The 24,699-nt window shown below is 43.6% G+C and overlaps 1 protein-coding gene across 1 annotated transcript in view; it reads right to left on the bottom strand.

Annotated features, from left to right (window-relative positions):
- Window positions 1-24,699, bottom strand: part of SETBP1 (SET binding protein 1) — a 341,962-nt gene that overhangs the window by 98,971 nt on the left and 218,292 nt on the right. The gene's annotated exons all lie outside the window — the stretch shown is intronic.

The raw sequence follows: 24,699 nt of genomic DNA, 5'->3' as shown, positions 1-24,699 counted from the left end.
AGGACCTAAAGGTCATAAGTTCAATGCCTGTATTTTACAAATGAAGAAGCTGATATTTCAACAACAGAGAGTCCTGGCCAAGATGTCAGCGTCCAGGACAGAATCTGAGTTTCCTCACACCCTACGTTTTTTTGCCCAACTCGAGTTGCCTCTTACATCTACCCCGGCTTCTCCTCAAATGCACAGCTCCCTTGCTGCCTCCGATTGCAGTCCCTTTCTGTGTGTACTTTATACTGAACTTCAACAGCTCTGCAGTAGGAACCACTGTGAGGAGGCAGAGCAGCACACGCTGAGGAGTTCAGGGGTAAGTTTGATGACTATGGGGGAAGTGAGCCAGTCAAAGGCATGGAGAGAAAATGAAAGAGCCGTCCAACCTGGGCTGGCTCCAGCAGTGGTGCTGTGTTGGGGCGTCAGGCCTCTAAGGCATCCTTACGCCACATTAGGCAGTGACTGCTCTCCTGAGGAAACTCCTGGACTCTCTCAAAAGGAACCTTGAGTCTCCTGGACAAAGGTGCCAGGAAAAAATCATTATCATTCACGATCACACCTCTGAACCTGTCAGCTGTGGTTTCCCCTGCACCGATTCTAAATGAATGTCTTCAGACTCTGGAACCTTCCTCAGGGAAGGCAAACCCTGTGCTGGGGCCAACCATAACCAGCCTCTATAACATCATAAAGGGAACGGACAGTGAACACATCGTTCTGAGGTATTAAGCCTATTTTTAGTACAGAGATGCTTGCATGGTTCCAGGTAGATTTCAAGCCACGCTACCAATACAAAGAAGCATTCCTCAAAGCTTATTATTAGTCCCATTTTACACATGAAGTAGTAAATTTACAGCATATTACCCGAACATTTGTTTAGAAAGGGAAAATGCTAGTAAATTAAAGGAAACTTTGGACAATATCCTCACTGAGAAGTATATGATGATTGGCTTAGTGAAGTTTTAACCTATAATATCTATCTATCTATCTATCTATCTATCTATCTATCTATCTATCATCTATCATCTACCTATATCTGCTTGCCATGGATGCTTTAGGATTTATGCTCTATTTGAAAACACTTCTTACAGTTCCTGATAAGAGTCAAAGCACAAGACATCAGGAAGCATCACAGGTAAAATGCAATGGAGTAAAATAACCAGAGTTTCCTTCATCCTAGTTCCTGGAAGACCTAGACTTATTTCCTGCCTCCTGGAATTTATGAAATCCTCTTTATATTTCCAATATTGGATTATATTTCTTAAGTAACATGAGAGTCTCCTCAAGCTAAGCCTGTAAGTACCCAGAAGAAAATTAAGAAAAAAATTACTGAACTATTTCTTCATCACGTGGTTCATAGTAGATACATCAAAACATCATCAACATCTAGAAAACTGAGCCTATCCTGAGTTCCTTCACTGGGTATCACTGCTGTGAACAGAGGCTGCTAACCCAGTTTTTGGAAATAAGTATAGAAATCCATGGTGATTGTGGGGTTAGAGAGTGATGGGTGGAGGTGGAAGAGGCATAGAGGGGATAAATGGGAAAAATAAAATAAACATTTAAAAAAAGGAAATCTTATTTATGGCATAAAATATTAATTGGCACTTTATTATGTATTATGAATCCGGGCTTTGCTAACTCCTCACTTATGCTTTGCATTTTAGTTGCACTATATGTATACTGTATGTTGGCAGGTCTACAGGAGGACTTAACAGTAAGTTTCTTACCCATAAGGGTAACAATACAGCTGATTCCTTATCCTACCACACTTTTGAGTTAGTGGTGGCACTTATTAAAAAATCATATTGGTATAAAAGGTGTAAGTTACTGTTTTTGACTTGGGTAAAACAGGACTTAGAGTCACGCCCCTTCCCTGTCCTCTACCTCAGTGGATCTCAACCTTCCTAATGCCGTGACCCTTTAATACAGTTCCTCATGTTGTGGTGACCCCCAATTTCATTGTTACAAATTGAACATAATTAAAGCATAGTGATTAATCACAAAAACAATATGTAATTATATATGTGTTTTCCAATGGTCTTAGGCGACCCCTGTGAAAGGGTCGTTCGACCCCCAAAGGGGTCGTGACCCACAGGTTGAGAACCATTGCTCTACCTCCTGCCACCAACCCCTCTCTGCTTTCATAGATCAGGACACTGAAGTCACAGAGGGGCTTCCTGGTGATGCTGGAATCTGGTCACCAATTCCTACCACCTTTTCTCTACTGCCTCACCTTCTTGGTTTCTAGTGGAGTCTTTAATTAACTCTTTCTTTATGTTTTAATCGCAGTCGAATCCCACGAGGCCCCCTACCTTATAGAAATACTCCTATTATAAGTTTTTATAATAAAATCATGGATCTCATCTTTGTTATACTTATCACAGTTTTCACTTTACAGTCGTTTTGTGGACTAATTGAATGAATGCCCGTCTCCCTTTCTATCCTATGTATACACCATCTCAGAGGTCCCAAGCACAGTGCCTGGCAAGTAGCAGGCACTCAATAAACATGCATTGAATAAATAAATAATGGAGCATACATTTTAGTATGGGTATTTCATTTTGCAGACAGTGAGATTAATGACCTGTGCATTACGACATACTGTCTGCAAACATAATCACCCCCTCCAGCCTAATTTCTTCAGCCATTCCTTCTGCATGAACCATTGTCTCTCCTAAAAATTGTGACATCTGTCATAGTCCCTGTAGGTGCCATTTATGTGTGTACTTTTCCCTTTCCCTGTCCTAGACTGTAAGTACCTTGAGGTCAGAGACTCTCATTCATCTTTTTATCCCCAGTGCCTTCTACAAAGCAAACCACCCAGAAAGTTCCCAATTCATGTTTGTTGAATGAATGAACAAAATAATATTTGAGCTGCCTACCATCATCACAAAATATATAGCTGCACACAAAAGACAATAAATCACCCATCAATTGTTTGGTCATGGCTCGCCATGAAACTGGGGCTGCTCAAATATATTAGGTGTTGAACAAAAAAAAAAAATCTTTCTAAAATACTAAGCACTAAAGGAACTTGCAAGGTAGCTTCCCTTCAGTGCAATTTTTACTGTGAGTCCTCCCCCAACTCCTGTTAATTGTTTCGCTTTCCAATTAATTCTGCCTTTGGGGAAGGCCATGTGGCTGTCGGGAGGGGGGACTTCGCTCTGGCAGTTGAAAGGTGGGGCCTGCTCACTTACACCCAGGGCGGGCCAGCTGCAAGTAATGCAGTTAAGTGTGCCTGGTTCCTGGGCTTCCATCTGGAAGCTGCCTGATCCCATTGTTCCTGCAGATCAGCTGCAATCTGCCTGCTGGGAGAGTCAGGCAATCAAAGGGCAGGATGGACAAATGGGAAGCCCAACAAAGGATCAGGAGTAACGGGGGAAATGGTGCTTAAACCCTGCACTTGGATGGGCTGCAGTGACAAGGTAAAGAGGACGGAGGAGGTGCTTGCTGTCCGAGGGGTCTGGCAGAACAAGGCTTTATTCTAGCGGTGGCTGACGGCTATATCTGTTGCATTTCAAGAAACCCCATTTCTTCATCTGTCAGCCATGACATATTATACACACCATGGCGAGGCTGTCAGTTTCAATATGTCCTTCACTGAGAATTAAGCACTGACTCCATTGAGACTGAGACGGACGTGGCAAGCCTGGCCCCGAGCACAATGCTGAGGTGAGTGGGAGAAGTACCAGCTCTGCCTCGCACCCTTCTCTACAGGTTTGGGGATGAGATTCCCTATTGGGGGGGGGGGGGGTATGGGTCTTATATCCTTGACTGGGGACTTAGTAATTAATTCATGCAGCAAGGTTTCCATTTCCCCCTCAGATGATGAATTTTTCTGGGGGGAAAAACCTGAATCTTTTAAGGCCTTTTGTACCACCCTCAGCAGGGCCATCTCCTAAAATGGTTCACAAATAAGGGAAGAAATGATGCTACTCTACATTGGGCCAGTTATTTGTGTGGAAAAATCTTTTTTAAAAATATATTTTTTTTTATTGATTTCAGAGAGGAAGGGAGGGGAGAGAGAGATAGAAACATCAATGATGAGACAGAGTCATTAATTGTCTGCCACCTGCATGTCCCACATTGGGGATGCAGCCTGCAACCGGGCATGTGCCCTGACCAGGAATTGAACCTTGACCTCCTAGTTCATAGGTCAATGCTCAACCACTGAGCCACCTGGCCGGGCTGGAAAACTCTTAGCACGTGTCTTTGGCTGCTCCTCCACCCCCATGAATTGACTGCTTGTGGAACTCACAGGCACTTTGAAGATGTGGGTCAGTTTTATAAGAACAGTGCTTTCTGCATATTGAGCCCAGGCCAAATATTTGTTCACAGTAAAACACCATTTAGAACACATTGGACAGATTTCTCTCCTAACGGATGTGTCTATATGGAAGCAACAATCCCCTCCCCCATGACCAATGTATAAATCATATACATTTAAATTTTGTACAAGTCAGAATTCTTTTTTAAAAAGCACGTTATTTTCATTTACTTTTTAAAATGAGCATTAGCTCACTGCATAACAACTTCAAGATCCATAAAAGCAGGAAGAAAATCAATCTCTTGGCCTTCTCTCGGGCTTCTCTACAAAGCACGGGTTGTCTCAATGAGAGGGAAGATAGTAATTTGGGTCTGAGAAAAATCATATAACTCATCAGAAATTAAGCATGACTTTATGGGAGATGAACCACTCTTCTGGGTTAGCTGTCTTCACGCTGCTTTCTGCTGACTTCGATACTTTAAATTTACTATTTGTGAGATATTTTGCTTTGCATGAGCAGGAAAATATGTCTGGGTATGAAGAAGGGAGGGAGCTTTAGTTCGTCATTTGGCACTTGGTGCTTCTCAGGATGTGGGGCTGGATCACTGTACCAGAGCCACCTAAGGCACTGGTCATAAATACAGATTCCCGCCTCCCCCCCCCCCCCCGCCCCCGCACACACACCAATTTGCCATATTCCAGGGCTGGGCCAAGAATGTGCATTTTATATGCTCCCCCAGATAATTCTGATGCACAATAAAGTTTTAAAGCCACTGATCTAATGTTTTAACCCCCAAATTCCTCTGGGTGGGGCTCTTCTGTGGTTGCTATGACATTTGGGCACTTTTGGGTGGTAAATATGCAGAGCAAACACCCATAGACCTGTTAGGATATGCAGTTTGGCACCTTGGAGCATTCCTGCTTTGCTCTTTGAACTTTGTAATTTAAATAGTGAGAAACTCTAACATGGCCCCCTGTTTTGGTATTCTAAGTGCACTGCAAGGTAAGGTGGACTGAAGGGTCATAATATGGATGGATGAGGATACTGCTCTCCCAGAAAGGACTAGGCAGCAGGTGTTCATGACCTCCAACTCTGGGGTCTCTATTTCCCCAACTCATCCTGGCCGATCCCTGGACCTCCAGGGAATCTTGACATTCCATCCCTGAGGCTTAAAGCAGATACTCGAGCAAGAGCTGAGAGTAGGGGACAAGGAAGGCAACCACACATGTCTGATTAAAGGCTCTCAACTCAGGCTGTACATTAGAATCATCCAGGAAACTTCGTAAATAACACCATACCTGGGATCTGGCCCAGAGCAATTAAATCAACTTTCTACAGGTGGGGCCCGAACAGTAGTACTTTGTTCCAATGCAGACAGAGTTGAGAACCACTGGATTATGTCAAAGACAGGGGTCTGGGTTAGGGACTAAAGAGGCTCTGATGTTATCAGGAGATGTTCCAGCTCAGTGGTTTTCAAACGTGTTCCACAGAGTCCTAGGATTTGGTAAAGGCATTTCTGAGCTGTAGCCAGTGGGTTGGGCAAGAGGGATGCTCCAGACCATTCTTTTAACCCCCATGTGAACAGAGTGGCCTTACACAGGATTCCATTTAACAGAAGGGAGGAGAGGAGAGATGCTTCTGTCACTCAAGAAAATATTTTGAAAATTACCATTTAGGCCAGTGTTGGGGAACCTTTTTTCTGCCAAGGGCCACTGGATATTTATAACATCAATCACAGGCCATCCAAAATTATCAACTTAAAAGTTAGCCTGCTATATTTGGTCAAACTTTTAATTAACTCACGCCTAATGCCTTGGCAGGGCCAGACCAAATGATTTCTCTGGCCTTATAAGACCCACTCCTGATTTAGGCTCATGAATAGGAGGGATGTACATGCCGGCTTTCACTGAACTTCCCCCTAACATCTCTCAACCCAGTTCATTCCTGCATTTGCTAGTGGTATGTATAGAGGAATGCCAACAAGTACCCTCTTTGAACCAAGGCTTTCTGATGCTGAGTCCATAGAATCCTATGAATGTTTGTGTCCCTCCAAAATCCACATGTTGAAATCCTAAACACCAAAGGGATGGTCTTAGGAAGTGGGGTCTTTGGGAGCACAATGTGGTTAAGTCACGAGGGTAGAACCTTCATGAATGGCATCTCTGCTCATATAATAAGAGAGACCCTAGTGTTCTCCTGTTCCTCACCATGTGAAGACACAGAGGAGATGGCCATCTATGAACCAGGATCTTCTGACACCTTGACCTTAGACTCCTCAGACTCCCGAACTGTAAGAAATAAATTGTTGTTTTTTTAAGTCACGCAGTCTATGGTATTTTGTCATAGTAGCCCAAATAGACTGAGGTGATGGGATACAGAAAAGCTACCCGGCTCCTAAATGGGCATGAAGTTTCCAATTACATATATACAGTGAATGTGTCCTCATTTCCTGTGACATGAATTGCCCTGGGAAGTCACCTTGATGTGGTTCCCACAGGAAACATTCCTTATTTTCTATTTGGGGCATGTGAGTGATACTAAAGCACTCTTTTCACTGGAGGTAATAACAGCTCCTGTGAAGACAAAGGTCATTATCATATGCTTCCCCAAGTACACAGTGATTCTGCATAAAAAAAATAATCACTAACTTGGGTCCAGTCATAATGGATTAATGGGCCTTAGACTTAACCTTTCTATGGAAATATAAAACTGGAAAGAAAATATATGGAGCAACTGTTTTCAGGCATTGGACAATAAAGACTGCATTTTAGAGAGAAGGGAAACTCATAAGGACTCACAGTATCCCTAGTTTTCTGCCTGGGAGAATGTTTTAAACTTGGGCAGAGGGAAGTGGAACCCAGAGAGCTGTGCTTTCACTGAATGAAAAACAAACAAACAAAAACAGACATCAGAGTTGTGGGATCCTGAGGGGACTAGAATTTGGGGGAGAATGTACCTGAGAAGATGGAGCTATATAGAAAAGAAACCCTAGAAGTTTTAATAGGGATCCCCTATGTCTTTGGCCAAATTTCATTCTGTACTTGAGGGTAAGACTTCATGAAGTCTAGCATAAACTTGCTACTGAGGGGGACTTTAAGCTGAGCGAGGATCCTGAGGCCACATAATATCAGGCAACGTTGGATTTCTGACTAGCCAGAGTGGGGTGGCCTTAATGACTATCTCAGATATTACATTGATCTCCCATGAATAGTGCTCATTAAGAGTAGAATGACTCTAGCTCTAGAATAAAGGCTACTCTAGTCCCTCCCTAACAAAGACTAAAAAGACTCCACCATAAGATAAAGCTAATCTGTCAGTAAATTAACTACTGACTAATTATTTCCTTTAACTAGCCAAACTATTTAAAGGAAAACAACAAAATCCAGAATGTCTACATTGTAGTATCCACAATGTCTGGGACACAATGAAAAATATATTTGATAAGCAGAAAAGAAGGCAAATATGACCTACAACCAGGAGAGTAGATACAGATTCAACAGCCATATGACGATGTTCAGGTATTTAAAGGAAAAGATGGGCGTAACTGAGGAACATATGGGGAATCTCAGCAGAGAGATAGCAACTACACCAAAATAGCAAAATGAAAATTTTAAATCGGAAAAATGCAATGTCTGAAATGAAACATCATTTGATATTATATATCACTCAATAATATTCCTGGATGTACTTTCAGGACACTGCAGAAGGGAAGTTCTGTGAACACAGAAGAAAATAGCATTATCCAAACTGAGAGAGGAGGAAGAAAGATTTAAAAAGCCCAGCACTTCAGTGACTTATGGAAGAGTATCAAGCGTTCTAACATACATATAATTTGAATACAAGAAGTAGAGGAGAGAGAAGAGTGCACACATAGATTCACATAGCTAAGCAGCTCAACAAATCCCAAGCAGAACAAACACTCTAAAACCCACATCTGGGCATACTGCAAACAAATTGATGAAAACCAAAGATAAAGAAACAATTTTAAAAGCACCCAGAGAGATAGATACATTATTATGAAGCAATTGTTTTCAGGCAAAAGTAATGTCTAACTTTTCATAAGTCAAGCCAGAAGACAATGAAATAATACATTCAAAGTTCTAAAATAAAAATGTCAACTTAAATTTCTAAACCTATGAAAACATCCTTCAAAAATGAAGGCAAAATAAAGTTACTTTTAGATAAACAAAAACTTAGAGAACTCATTGCTGGCAGACCTGAATTACTAGAAATGTAAAATAAACTTCTTTAAACTAAAGGGAAATAATGCCAGATGGAAATTCAGTTCTACATGAACAAATGAAGAATGTAGAAATTGCAAATATGTGGGCATCTATACAACTTAATTCTTGGCCTTAAGATCTTCAGAAAAGCAACTACTTAAAGCAGAAATAATAACAATGTTTCATGTAGCTTATGACATTTGTAGAAATAAAATATCCTATATAATAAAGAGAGAATATGCAAATTGACTGTTACTCCACTGCGAAGATGGCAGCGCTCACAGTGGAGGCGGGGGGTGAGGGGTGGTGGTTTTCATAGCACAAGATGGCTGCACCCACAGCAGAGGTTGAGTTCCGTAATGAGCCTTAACGAGCAATCAGCAGGGACCTGAGGCTGAGACCCCTCAACCACCCCCCCATGGTGCTTGACAGGAGACCTCAGGCCACTCCCCTGGCCCTGGTGCCAGGCCAGGGGACTTCAGACCATGCCCACCTGGCAGGGCTTGACGGGGGACCTCAGGCCACACCCCACCGCCTGGCAGGGCTTGATGGGGGACTTCAGGCTGTGCCCCCCCACCCGATGCTGGGCCAGGGGACCTGAGGCTGCGACCACCACCCCCCCCCAAGCGGGGCTTGACAAGGGTGGGACCGGGTGGGTCTGGATCTAGCCCAATGGGGGTGGGGCCAGCTGGGTTTGGGTCTCACACGATTTTCAGGCACATGTGGTTGGGCGGGGACTTGACTCTGGGTCCCGTGGTGTGCCCCAGACTCCGACAGAAGGAAGATTTTCATATACATTTTATTAATTTTCTTTCATCTGTGACACTTCTATTATAGAGAAAGGGCAAAGAGCAATATTAAAATATTTCCTCTAATTAATCCCCTTTTAATGTGCATGAATTTCGTGCACCAGGCCACTAGTATAATAATAAAAATGGTGCTTACACCTGAAAGGATGTAATATCAGTTCAAAGTAGGCTGTGATACTTTAAAGGTGGATATTGTAATTTCTAGTGCTGCCACTATAAGTAATAGTGGTAGCCCAGATGGTGTGGCTCAGTGGTTGAGCGTCAACCTATGAACTAGGAGATCACAATTTGATTCCCAGTAAGGGCATATGCCCAGATTGTGGGCTTGATCCCTAGTAGATGGCATGCAGGAGGTAGCTGATCAATGATTCTCTCTCATTGTTGATGTTTCTATCTCTCCCTTTCTCTCTGAAATCAATAAAAATATATTAAAAAATAAAAGTAATGGTAGTATATCTAAAATGTAAACAGAAGGAAACAAGGATACTATTTTTTTAAAAAATAAATCCAAAAGGAGGCAGAAAATGAGAAAAATGAATGAAGATAGATGAGATAAATAGAAAATACATTGTACGATTATAGACTTAAACTCAACATCACTAATTACATTAAATACTATATATTAAACACTTTAATACAAAACAGCAACCCCCAAAACAGAGAGTAGACTGTCTGACTGAATTAAGAACTAAGATCCACCTATATGCTGTTTATAAGAGATATACTTAAATATAAAGACACAGATGGATTAAAAGTAAAAGGATGGGACAAGATATACCACATGGACACTAAGGGTAAGAACTCTGGGCTAAATCAGCATAATGCAAAACAGGCTTCAAAACAAACAGGCCTACCAGAGATAATTTAGTGACATTTAAAAATGATAAGAGTTAATTCAAGAAGAGACAATAATCCTAAATTTGCACCTCATAACAGAACTTCAAATATATGAAACAAAAATTAAGAGAATTAAAGGAAAAAAAAAACCACAATTCCACATTGAAGGGATTTTAACACTCCTCTCCCAGCAACTGCTAGAACAAATCGACTAACAACAACAACAACAAATATTAGAAAAAAATATACAAAAGATTTGAATAATACTCTCAACCGAATTAACTTCATCCAATTGCAAAATACCTTCACCAAAATACGTTGGGCCACAAAACAAGTAGAAATGGCCAGTGAGCACACATGCAGGTCCTCAAACATTATTTGTCATCAGGGAAATGCTGACTAAAACCACAATGAGGTACCACTCCATATCTAGTAGGATGGCTAATATTAAAAAGATTCAAAAACAAACAGGTGTTGACAAGGACATGGAGCAACTGATTCCCTCATCCATTGCTTGAGGGAATGCAAAATGGTACCACTTTGGCAAATGTTTTGGCCATGCCTTTTAAAGCTAAATATGCCCTCTAACCCGTCAATTCCATTCCTATGTGTTTATCCAAGACAGATGAAAACATGTATCCACAAATAGACTTTTCTAGAAACTTCATAGCAGCTTATTTTCAAGGAGATATCACCAGGAAACAGCCCAAATGTTCACCAGGGGTGGAATACACAAACACTTGACTAAAAAGAACAAAGTATGAATATATTCCACCACAGGGATATATCACACACAAAATTATGCTGCTTGAAAGAAACCAGACCTCTCAAAAGTACAGACCGTATGATTCAATTTAAATAAAGTTCTAGGACAGGAAAAACTAATCTATTAAGAGATAAATCAGAACAGTGGTGGTTTATAAGGGAAGGTGGGGGTGGGAAGGGTCCGAAAGGAAGTTTCTAGAGGTAATAAACACGTTTTTATCATGAGAGGAATCTGAGTTACATAGCTGTGTCCAGTTGTCAAAACTCTCTGAGCTGTAAACTTAAGATCTATACATTTCAGTATATGTAAATTTCACCTCAATTATGTAAAAAAGGAGAAAGTGCATCAAACAAGCATTACTAAAAACTCCCTAGACTCCCTCCCATGCCCCCCCCGGCCCCCCCACACACACCCATCAAAGCCACTCTGTGAAACTTAGGGAGGTTTTCTTCCCAATGAACACCAAGCGTGGCCAGAGATCATTGTTTACCCTCCCCCAGTCTTCACTCAGCTCTCTGCACAGGAACAGCTGACTGAGCTGATCCCAAAACAATGGAGCCCAAATCAGGGAGGCAGGTGCTTGTGGCTTCCCAGGGTCCACCTCGCCTTTCCTGGTTCCTGGCGGCATCCCTGAGCTGGGACACCAGGTAGAAAGGTGAAGCTCACCTCCACGCCAGCCACAGATCCACCTTATTGGAGGTAAGGAAGGAAGCTTGACAAGAACCTGCTCACAAATCAAAGCTAATGCTGCCCCGCCTCCTCTGTAAATCATGTGAGATCCATCTGGGTAATGACTCCTCCAGTGTAATTCCCTATTAAGAGGCTTTATCTGGAGAGATAAGCAGCTGGTTTCTGTGTCACTAATTGCTGTCTGCTGTGATTTTAAAACATCTGCACCATTGTGCTCTTCATTTTCATATTCTAATCACCCTGAAACTTGAAAAAGGTACATCATTGATTGTTTCTATGGGTTAATTAGTACACAGTCTCCTTGTAGAGACAATTTAGAGGCAGCCCGAACCTCAATCAGGAAGTTTGTTTTAAAAATTAATAACATCGGTAGTGGCTGGAGGGACTGTTATGCTCAGGAACATAGCGGGACTCTCCTGGTGGGAATGCCACCCTTTGCCATGCTGCACAGAAGAGGGACCCTAACAGCGCATGGGGCAGGAGCGTGGGGAGTGGTGGCAAGCTGGATGCAGGGATACAGGACCTGGCTCGGTACTGTGAACTTGACTGCTGTCTCTGCTGCCTTCCTCCCTTGCTGTCCCACTCCCCCTCTTCTAACTAGCCAGAGCCCCTTACCCAGTTAGCACAAATCAGGATTTGATGAGGATTATCCAAAATATCTGCAGGTGAGTGGAATTTGTCAAAGCTCTAAGAGCACGGGAGATCACTTCATACCTTTAAGTCCATTTGTTTGTGCTTGTCCTCAACTGTGGGCGGGGGGGCGGGGGGGGGCGGGAGTGAAGGGAGGGTGCTAGAGTATAAATGAAAGAGCTGGACCACATAGGACAGCAACACTGGAACCCAGACCTTCTCAAACTTAAATTGCATGTGCTTCACCTGAGGATCCTGTGAAAATGCAGATTCTGGTAAGGAGGTCTGGGGCAGGGCTGGCATTCTGCCTTTCTAACAATCTCCCCAGGGTGGTTCAAGGTCAATCATTGGAGATGTGTTGATCAGGGCCTCTTTTTCAAGCCCTTGACCCATGTCATTATTCCTCAGATCCAGGGGTTTGGAGGGAAGCTTGGGTTCTGTGTGGGGGTTTGAATCCCAGCTCCATAATTAAGGAGACAAGTCACATAGCCTCTCCTTTCTTTCTTTTTTTTAAAAAAATATATTTTATTGATTTTTTACAGAGAGGAAGGGAGAGGGATGGAGAGTTAGAAACATCAATGAGAGAGAAACATCCATCAGCTGCCTCCTGCACACCCCCTGCTGGGGATGTGCCCGCAACCAAGGTACATGCCCTTGACAGGAATCAAACCTGGGACCCTTCAGTCTGCAGGCTGACGCTCTATCCACTGAGCCAAACCAGTTAGGGCGCCTCTCCTTTCTTAGCTTCCTCATTGGGAATGTAACCGCAGTGCCCATGTCAAAGGAAGTTGGAAGGATTAGAAGTTGATGAGTGTGAAGCATTCACAGTATCTGGCCCACATAGTCACTGTGTGAATATAGCTATTAAGCTTATGTATTCTTCAGTAAACTGCTTTTCTGAAAAGCAACATCCACCAGAAATGGGGGGTGGGGTAGACTCATTAACCAGGGAGGGTCTCTAAGCTCAGATGGTGGTTTCTTGCCCATCAACCATTCCAGAGGGCCTGGTGGCCACAGTCTGTGGCCGCCCCCACCCTCAACCTAGCCCAACGTTCAGAGCTCGAGGTCTTTCTTCACAGCCTCCTGGGAGCTACTTGAGGATAGCCAGTCCCATGAGCTCTCTTCTGCCCAAAATGCATTGTTCATTCTATCAGAGAGCTTTCCTATTTTGCGCTGAAGTCTGTCTGCCCTTGGAGAGTTTTGGCAAGCAGAAAGACAAGCATCCCTGCATGTGTTGGCCTCGATCCAAGGACCAGGCTCTGCAAGAGAGGGAACGCACCCCAGGAAAGGGGCCCCCAGTCCCCGCCCACCCCCCACCCAGCAGTCTTTTGCCAACTCCAAGGTGCTTTTTCCAGGGGTCTGGAAATGTGCTATTGTGAGGGGAAAACATGACAAAAACGGGCTTTCAATTGTGTGACATAGGAATAAAAAAATTGCCTCTCAGCAGATCTGGAAGCCGACTAAAGGAAATGCAGAGTAAGAGAGAAAATGGTGTGGAGCTGCAGGGCGGCCACTCCAGCAGCCGTGGGCAGGCTCACAGGGGCTAATTGGAGAGCAGCGATGTCACCGAATCCTTCCAGAGGGGACCAGGAAGGCTCCGATTGAGCTATTCAGGTGCTGGTACCTGCTAACTCAGAATCTCACCAACAGCACCACACCGCCTCATCCCAGCAGCAACTCTGCCCTCCCTGCCCAGGTTTCTCTAGGCCCCAACTGGGTGTTGAGAGCCCTGGGGGACAGAGCGGAAATGAGCACACAGCCCTGGCCTCCAACACATTCTGCAGGCAAGGCACTGAGCAACTCATCCTGACATGAAGAGCCATACGGAGCCATAGTCAGGATTCAAAACTTTGTTAGCTCTTCTCTGTGGATTGGTTCTTCATACCACACCCTCAAAAGGGGAAGAAACAGAACATGCTCTTGCCTCTTTGAGAATCAATAGCCTAGAGGAAGTTGCAAAGGACTGGGGCCTGGGGTGGACCATACATTTACATCTGCATCTATAAGAGGTGTAACACCTTTAGCACATTGAGAGGCAGAGCAGACTGGCAGGGGATCTGGTGAGGCAAAACAAAGCTGAATGAGTAAGGGGAGCATGTAGTTTATCTGGCCAAGCACAGGGCATTTTCCAAACCTGCCTGAGAACAAGGATCAGCAGTGGCCTCCATAAACACAGCTCACCAGGCCTCTCCTGCAAGTTCAGAGTCATGGTTCTGGGCTGGGGTCCAGAGATCCCTACTTCAGTCGAGTCTGGTAAACACTTGGTAACGTAGGGGTTTCTCCACTGAAAGGGGCTTAGAATTTTTCAGCTCTGTTCCCACGTGTGTGTGTGTGTGGGGGGGGGAGTAGGGAGGTATCGGGGTGGCAGAGAGACCAGTGTGAGGTCAGTCAAGGTAGCATGAGCAGGAAAGGACTCAACAATCAAGCCCAAAGATTCCATCTAGCTTTTGCTTGTTAGAGGAGAGGGGGGAGAGATAGGAGAGGGTAGAGGAAAAAGTATTTTTTTCTTCTTTACCTCATGTTTCCTTTTTATAAATGATTTTCACTGCAAAACTGGTGCTTTTTGCCATTAGAGCTAAAATAACCGTTGATTATAAATGGAGTCTAAAATGTCATGAAGATGCTGAATTCGCCTGAAAATCCAGCTTGTAAAGCTTCCCATGAACACTGCAAACTGCAGGCATTTGGGGCTTCATTCATTTGGCATGAGTCTCATCTGGAAGGTGACGCCGACTCCCAAAGGTCTAGCAGACAGAGCGAGGACGGGGTTGCTGGCCACGTGGGTAGGGGCTGACCCTCGGATTCATAGCCGCCTCTATGGTGCTGCAGAACCAGTTCATGTCCTGGGTAGGTGTGAGTGGACACAATGATGTTCCAGGTGTGCAGTCCTGTGCCCCCATGTCAAGCTGTGCTGACTACCCCCAGAATCTCCTACTTAATCTGTGCTCCTTAACTTTCTCCAGGAGGCTCCCTGCTGAAGGCAGCATGGTGCCTGACACTTGTGGGCTGTCCTCTATCTTTTTCTGAGAGTCAGTGGAGCAGAAATGTGCAGCAGCTAGGATGACTGGAACCAAATCTTACTAGCTGTGACCTTAGGCAAGTTGCTTAACCTCTTAGTGCCCCAGGTTTCTTTCTTATAATACAAGGATAATAACATACTTACCTCCTAAGGTCAATAGGCAAACTGAGTATGTCAATCTATATTAAAGCACTTGGACCAGTGTCTGATGCACAGTCAGAGCTATCCCAGTGCTCACTATGTAATGGGGAGCCCTGTTGGCATGCTCAGGCTCAGGAACTGGAAGGACCTAAGTTCAAATCCCAGCTTTGCCTCTTACTACCTATGTGACCTGGGACCTCTTCCTTATCTTCTTCACCCCAAAAATGGAATAAGTAATGCAGCCTGTCTAATAGCATTGTTTTAAGAATTAAACAATACAACATGCGTAAACTGTATTCACAGAACACATCATAAGTGTTCAACAAATCTGTTATTACTAACATTAGAATTGTATGGCTATTCACTGTTGGTATCACCACCCATCAGAAACCCAGTTCCTTAATAAGAGGGACCAGGGAACATTGTACCTTCACCCTTAGTTATCCTACATTTATCTGCATCCCCTTGACACTCATTCTAGCTCAAATTCCTAGGTGTGATGCCAGGTCTGGAGAAGGTCTCTGATGACCAGAATCACACTAACTAATTTGTAGGAGAATCCAGCCCAAGCAAACTCACTGGCCATGATTCTGGGAAGTTATGCTGAGCCAAATGGCTTGGACTTAGTCTTCCCAGCTGTACCTGGGGCCTTCCTGGAACACAAATATCTTACAGTGTTAATCGATTGTCTACAAGTTGTAAATTGGACACAGATTCTCCCCTTTGTCTTTGACTGTCATGAGTTAGCTTATTAGGGGTTTTAAGCTCTTTCTGCATCAAAGCAGCAAAAGCTGGACATTGTACAGAGTTCCTGTTGGGGTGCTTTGTGGTGGGGTGCTGCCATGCTATACAGTCATGGGAACAAGATGTACTGCAGATTATCTATAATGAATGCTGGCACCAGTCTGTGGGCGTCCTTGAATGGTGACGGGAAGTTTGGATGTGGGCTGAAATTCTACATCCACATTAGGTCGGAGCCTGGCACATCTGATTCCATTCATCCTGGAATCATTCATTAAGCAAACATATATTTGGTCACACTACAGGAGAGGCACGGTGCTCTTACAAAGTTACAGAATCTTAGAGTTGGAGGGCTATTGGAGACTCTTCTCCCTTTGCTGATGAAGACACAGAGTCTTAGAAGACTAATGCTTATACCCATGCAGATAATCGGGGCTAGAGTTGGTCCACCGTCTCCTGACTCCACCTCCAGCTGGTCCTTCTACTTCCCTTGGGAGAGCCTCCTCTGTAAGGATTCAAGGTGTAAGGAAATGTAATGAAACCCTCTGACTTGACGATACTGTCTGGGTACCTGCAAGCCCATGCACTTTGCTGAGCCTTTGTGTACCTGCTGGACCTCGCCCATAGCTTTGATTTCTTGAACCCTCCTCCAAGGTGAAGCTGACCTGACGTCTCTGACTCAGGTTGGTTGCTGGACTATCTCATTCAGAACTTGCACCTGCCTTTCTCTTGGCTCCTTGTCAACTTTGATTAGAGAGCATGGCCTTGATCATTCCACTTTCTCCTTAAGCAGGTCCCTTCTTGGACGCCTGCCTCACCAATTACTGCTGTGACAGCAGTAACCCCTACCTTGGCCCACTAGCTTAACCATGTCTCAGGCTGGGTAATTGTGAGATAGTTTTCAGCAATTCCCTGCATCCACCGGATAGGGGCTGAGGGAGCCAGGAGAGCCCTTAGGGACCACCTTGTCATTCACTGAGGGCATTGCATCCCAGAAAGCAGAAATACCTCACCCTGAAATTTCCTGATGACATGGCATTAACCATCAGGTCAAAATCATACAGTGAAAAGCTTTCTTCATTGGCCTTGTGGATGCTTAGCTGTGTTGGGTCTTTTCTTCCTTCCTTTGCTTATTATGCACCAAGGCATAAGGTCTTCACAAACAAAGACATCCCATTTGCAGCTCCAGGTAAACAGAAATTCACCATCTATAACATCCACATCCAGACTGATGTCTTAGCCTTACCTCTTCCTCATTCTAATGCTCCAGCAACTCCCTACTTCCCAGACCAGGATATTAATTTTATTTTGCCTTTATTTAATTAATCTAGGTTTCAGTTTTCACTCAACCCTTAAGTAGCTGTGTGACCTTGGGCAAGTAACTTAACCCTCTGGGCATCCACCTTTCTTTCTGTAACAAAGCAATGATCACCTCAGGCCTGCCTGCTTCTCCAGGTCACTTGGAGCATCTAATGGATGTGAAAACGTTTTGGAAACCATAAAGCACTATATAAATGCAGGTTATAGCAGTTGGTTGTTATTGCTTGGTTGAGAACTCTTCTAACGATTTCAAAAAGCCAAGAATGCTGAACACACTCCCTGTAAAATCAGCATGAGATGCAGGCGTAAGTTGTGATAAGTTTTAAAATAATTTTTAAAAATCACATTATTTCTATACACTTTCTAAGGACTCCTAAAACCCCACCACCCCTCTTTCTCTATCTCAGCTGAAGGGGAGGGTAGAAAAAAGGGGAAGGGAATGGAAGACAAAAACAACAGCCTTCCCCACTCTGGCAATACACTCCTAGCTCTAAAGCAGGTTTTATTTAGTGTGCCATAAAAACAGCCATTTCTCCTATCATAAAAGGAGCCTGACTACCCAGCCTCGTTTTTCTGCAGTGAGTCTGCAGGTCGAGTGGGTCCCACTTCTGGAGCAGTACTGCCCTATCCTGCTCAATCCTACTCACCCTCCCTCGCCGCCTGTATGTACTGGGAAATGAAAGGCAATTTTTAAGTATTTTATTATGTGTGAATTTACAGGGGGAAAAAAGTGTATATTTTTGGAGATGGAACTAAGATTTAATTGTCCCTCTGTTTTAAGGTTACTGCCTCATGGGAATGTACCAGACAGCTTGGGCACTGTGGTTAAAAAAAAAAAAAAAAAAAAATCCAGGCAGGATTGTAGTAACTTTACTAACCATTAAAAAGGCCCTGGAAAATTTAGGTCATTTTGGTGAAATAAAAAACCCCTACAGAGGCTCAAGAAGGAAAAGAAGAATAGTGGGTTCCCTAAGCTGAGCCTACCTATCTGTCAACTTGAGTCACGCTCTTCTCTTCTGGGCCTTGAGAGTGACCAAGTTCGTCTGAATTACCTGGAAAAACATTTGGTGCCATAACAAGGTAATTTACTAATGGGGGACCTAGATGAGTCAATCCGCCTCAAGAGAAGTATTTGGAGAGTGTATTTCTCACTAAATAAATAGAGAAGTTGGCATTGAGGCATCCCTAGAGCTATGGCGTATTTCCAGGTTTCTTTTGAATGAACCAATGTCCAGTCATGCTGGCAAAGTTAGTTCTTGGAATGCAAGGCCAGTTCGAGACACAGTGGGCAGAAAGCATTAAGATGACCATTAGGAACCCTGAACACACTCCTCCTCTGAATCAGTTTCCCCATCCATAATACAAAATTACTAGTGTGCTAGAGGATTGTCCCAGGCTCTTCTGAGCTCCAACACTGTAAACTGTAAAGTGCAAGTATTCTTAATTTGGGATTAGAGTTATAGAAGGAACCTCATTCTTGAAAGCCCTAAATACAGCTAAGGTAATTTTCTCTCTCTGGCCTTTTTTTTTTTTTTCCTTACAGGGTTAGCTTAAGCTGATTCTGAAAACAACAACAACAACAACACACACACACACACACACACACACAAATGAACAAACAAACAAAAAATCATCCATAGGCTGTGGATGGCATTTGACTCCTCCATCTCAAAGCCTGTTTATCAGGGGGAAGAAGGAAGTGAAGGCAGCCTGGGGAAATGGAAACTTAGAGGTGCCTAACCTACAACCTGGCATCATTTGTTAACTAGATGGCAGTTGTTCTCTTAGTACAAGTTGAAAGGAGGCCATAGTCTCAAGGGCTCCACATATACAACTAGGTCATCCTGAAGTTTTCCTGTCTGTGTCTATCTCCAAGCAAATAAAACGTAGGCTTGCAAGGATTTCCTGAAAAGCAGAAAGCTTGACAGAAGGAATTAAAGAGGTCTGGAAAAACATTTGGAGCCATACACAAGGTAATTTACTAAAGGGGGACCTAGATGAGTCAATCCTCCTCCAGAGAACTATCTGGAGAGTCTATTTCTCACTAAATAAATAAAGGAGTTGGCATTGAGGCATCCCTAGAACTATGGTGTATTTATACACCATAGTTTCTATAAATGCACCCAAACACTTAGTTTCTTAATCTTCAAACCACCACCATGCTGGCTTATTTCCTTAAGGACATCAAAGATCCATCCTTGGAATAGTTCTTCCAGGCAGCCATTAGAGCATGGTGAAGAGGCATATGGGTTTTAACTTATTAGATAACTCATCTTCAATAACAACACACGCTTAAAACTCTATGCAATCATAAGGGGAGCCTAAGGATTCCACCACGTCCTAGATGGAAGAAAAGCAAAGTGCATCAAGATAACGATGTAGTGTTCAATGCTAAGGCTCCAAGCTCAATTGTATAACAACCAGTTAACTTTACTAACTTCTGCCTCCAAATGTAGCAACTCTAACTTGTTAGCTGGCTCACAAATGCATACTTTTGGCCATAAGGATGATCAATTTAAAGGGCATGGCTGGCTCAGGATAAACTTATCCCAAGTAAATGGCCTAAAGGATTGTGAGTCAATGCTGTGCAAAGACTCCACAGCAGCAGGAGGCCTGTCTGCTGCTACGGAGTGCAATGCTAGATCTCTGGTCTCGTGGGCACACATCTAAATAATCTGCGCTCAGTTTGTTCACCAGTTAATCGGAATACTGTCTCTGCCTGTCCAGTGCTCAGCCATATTGTGCAGAAGGAAAGGCGTTAATGCCACACAATGGCACTGAGCTGAAATCTATACTTTTTGTGCAGGGGAAGTCACATATCCTTCAGATGCCCAGAGGGTCTTACTCTTTGACCTTCAGTGACTCACTTCACTTCCTTGTGTGTTTTCTCCAACACAAAACCATGGGGTCAGATGAGATGATTTCTAAAGTTCTTCCCAGGACTGCCATCCTGGAAAATGATAAGATTGGGACACCATAGTTCCTTGCAATATATACTAACCAACATGGCAGATGGCCTATGGTAATAAGGCAAGTGGTTGTTTTTTAAGATTGTGTTAATCTATGGATTGAAGATCAACCTGTGGAATCTCTGAGCTGTGTGTTAATTACTTTCAAGAGGGATCCCTGACACTCTTCTTCTCATCTTGTAGAGGATACTGTTTTCTCTGGTAAGTGCCTATCCTAATGTTTCTGCTTCACCAATACTTTATAACTGGCAGCATCTTAAGTTAGAACATGTGCCATGTAATTAGATTTCCTTGCCTTACAGATGCTGTGCCCCTTCAGCTTGAAAGAAGAGAGACACTTCACCCAGGGATGAGAGCCGAACAGTGCTGTGTCTGCTCACTGGGGTTCACTTCAATGAGGCAGGGAAAACACTATCATTAAAGCAGAGCCTTTTTCCTTTGGACAGCTACTCAAAGAAATGTAGAAAAGAGATTTTTAACTGGGCCACACAAAGCTAAGATTTTAACCCTAGTGACTTAGAGGAGGGTGAGAGGAGATAATTACTCTAGCTCTTTATAAAGGTAATCTGAAACATCAACAATTTACATTCCAACAATGACTGTAGCTCACATGGTAACACTCGATGGAGCAGGAAACATGTCTTTTCTCGGAATCTCAGTAAGGTCCAAGGGCACGCCTACTATACACTTTATTAGAAGAGCCATGTGTGATTTGGGGCAAGTCAATTATGAGAAACTCTATTCTTTATTTGCCCATATATAAAATGGGGCATGAGAATGCCTTACACATGACTATAGTGAGAGGAAGAAATGAGATACTGAGAAAGAAAGCTTGTATTTCTTTTTTCACCTCTTCATGTGCATGTGCTCCTTACTGGAGTAATCTATGAGCACGTGGAGAACAGTGAGACACTGAAAGCCTCTTTATTTTATTTTTACAAAGCAAAGCCACTGAAATAAAATGGTTACATCTCTCAGGCTCATAAGTCTTTCTGGTTGCTCTTGGATGAATAGAGTTCAAATTCCTCCGTCTGGCCAATCAATCCCTCCTGCAACACATGTGCACTGGTAGACTGCTGAGCATCACAAAGGGCCCTCGAAGTGTGACACTGGTCACACACTCTAGCCTGGAAAGCCATTCTCTGTTACCCTTGCACGCCTTGTTCCCATCTAGCAAAAACCAACTGTAATGCCACATCCTTCCTAAAGCTTCACACTGCCATGTAGCCTTCCATCTGCAGGGCTCCCATGTTATTTGTTCAGTGTACCAAATTCGACCATATTATATAGTATAGATATGTGTTACTGTTCTTCTTTCTGGACTGTAAATCTTTTGAGGGGATCCCTTACAACATTTAGCACCTGTATGGACCATGATGATAAAAATAATGCAGAGGCATTTCAGACGTTGCCAAGCACTACTGAAAGCACAGTATTTTTGTTCCTTTGTCGGCGGGCCTCACTCAGTGCACCAACCTTAGTTGGGAATGTGATATGTGTCCCTTCTGCTCTGCCTTTAGCCCCTCTGACATGGCTGCTCCAAGACCTGCTGCTCCCGGAACCCCCACCCAGGCCCATCAGACAGTGACTGGCCCCTGCTCAAAGCTCACAAAGCTTGGCATTGGAGGAGTTTAGCCCTTGGCGACCACCAACCAGTGATGCTGGAGACCCCTGGACTAGCAGTGGGACTGCAACTAGCTTCCCCTTCAAATAGCATGTGCAATTTTTGCTAGCTATGCCCTCAACCATTTATTACACTGTAGGTAAGTCCTTCACAACTGGCCTGCCAGTAGACTTTAGGAATTGCTTCTGTTTATAAATAGAGGATTGACTTTATTATGAGATAAAGAAAACTATAGATTTTGAGGATTAATTGGAGAATTAAAGTATCTTAAAATTCATGTAGGCCAATCACCTCCTTTTATGAATAAGGAAACGAAAAAACACAGAGGTCACTTAGCTAGTTAATGATGGAGTGAGGACTGAAACCCAGGTCTCAGACTGGTCAGTTTAGCTTAATTTCCTCTATACCATATCCCTGTTATTATTAGTAATATTTTAGTAGACATATTTGACATATTTTAGCATGAGAACAAAGGGAAAAACTGAAAACATATGGCTGGGTAAGCACATCATTTGCAAAAAGTTAAGACGACTATCACAATGGTGGGCATTGTTTCTAGCTAATCCATTACATTCTCAAGGCATAATTTCTGGAGAAGCCTGAGCAGAAGATCCCTTCAGATTCCCAGTAAGTGACTGTTGCCTTCGAGGGCTCTAACACATGTGACAGGTACCTTCACGGTTGATCCTGGCAGAAGCTGCAAACCATAGTGGGCAACACTGATGGCCACCAGCCACCCCTGTGATAAATCAGCCCAGAGATAATTATGAAACCACTGGGCTCTTAGACTCTTTACCAATCTGCTTTCAATGCTGCCCCTCACCCACAGGACTCTTCCTCTCCTGTTGAGCTTAACCAAATTGTAATCAGTCTTCAAGACCCAACTCAAGTCCATTTAGTCTCATAAACCTATATTCATTCATTCATTCATTCATTCATTCATTCAAGAGATATTTTTTGAGCAATTACTAGATGCCAGGCCTCATTCTAGAATCTAGTGGGGCTAAGGGATGTAGGAAAACAAACAACAAATTATATTTATACCTACATATATGCTTACACATACACACATACATGTATCTGATATATACATACATATATTTACATATAAGTACATGTAGTATATACTTATAGATGTATATTAATTAATCAAATAACATGGATTATTCAGAAGAAAATAAAACATGATATAAAGGAAGTGTATAAGGATGAGGGATTTGGCTGAGACAGGCTGGTCAGGGATGCCCTTTCTGAGAAGGTAACATGCAAGCAGAGATGTAACTGAAACAAACACTTCTCCAAACAACTAGTACATATAGAGCCAGAACCTGGAGTTAATCCCTCCATTTCCTTAGTGTGCCATTATTTTGATTCAATGAATATTTTCCAAGCACTAGCTCTGTGTGAGATCCCATGGCTAGATGATGAGAACACAGGAATGAATGAAAAGGGCATGGCGCTGCCCTCATAGACCTCATGGTCTAGTGCAGGAGCAGGCGTCAAGGGCATTGGACACTGTGCTGCCTATGCTACTTCTTTATCTAAATCCAAAATGGGGCTGGCCGGTATTGGGCTTTAGGAGGAAAGTTGGCCGAAAGATGCCATAACTTCAGCTAATTCCTCCAGGAAAAGGGAAGCTTCCCCTAAGATTGTGCTGAGCCCCTGTGTGAGGTCTAGTTCAGGTATCAAAGATATAAAGCTGATAGCTAGAATACAAAGTCTTACATTTACATGCCATATTATAGTAGTCAACTATTTTTATATACATCCTTTGGTTCATTCTATAAATTCTGTAGAGTTGAGCAAAATGGTCAGAATTGGAAATGTTCAGTTGGATAGAATGTGGAGGCTATTACATCCATCCAACATTACCCACTATGGGCTCTGATCAGCAGCATTTCTCTGCAATGGCCAACCCTCCCTGCTTCACTATTTCTAATGACAAGGCAGCCAGGACTTTCAAAGCAATGGCTTCCATATCTTGGCAGCCCAATGGCTTGCTAGTGGTCAGATGGGATAAATTCTGTGTCTCCTGACTCCCAGGTTAACTGTCCTTTACACCAGGGCCCTCTCCCCGAGGACTGGCCTCGAGGGGGGCCCATCCCTCAGGGGGAGGCTGCCACTCCACCCTGGCGGACCCGCTCACAAATGCACAAGCAGAGCAGGATGACTAGATCCAAATGCAAACACACATTATGCAGAGGTACAGGCTGTCCCGTGGATGATTACTTAGATATAGATCGGTGGCAGGGTTCATTGAATCAAAGTGTCTGGCAGCTGTTTATTGAGAGGAAAGTATGGATGGCTCAGCACTATTGGAAGGATTTGAGCTTTCAAATGTCTAATCTACTTTACTAAGCCCTCCAAAAATACAAACCAAAGGCACAGTGCTCCAGGCAGGCCTGGCAAACAAGTCCATGGAAGGGCCCGTGAGCACAATGGGGCCATCTAGGTGAGACAAGCCTGCCGCGGCAAAGGGCAAGGGTGGACATGCTCAGGGCTGCCTTTCCTCTCCTGCTTCTTTCTCTAGACCTGGCTCCTGGGAGTCCCAGAAGTCATGATGAAGGCTGCAGTCAGTCCTTGACATACAGCGCCCCAGAGCCCTCATGTGCAATGGCGTTGAAACCCACAGTACCCACAACCTCCACAGCAGGAGGCAAACATTGGCCACCTT

The sequence above is a fragment of the Myotis nattereri genome (genome assembly GCF_964212035.1).
Source record: "Myotis nattereri genome assembly, chromosome: 8".
NCBI classification, from domain to species: domain Eukaryota; kingdom Metazoa; phylum Chordata; class Mammalia; order Chiroptera; family Vespertilionidae; genus Myotis; species Myotis nattereri.
This window is presented reverse-complemented; position numbering and strand designations above follow the sequence as displayed.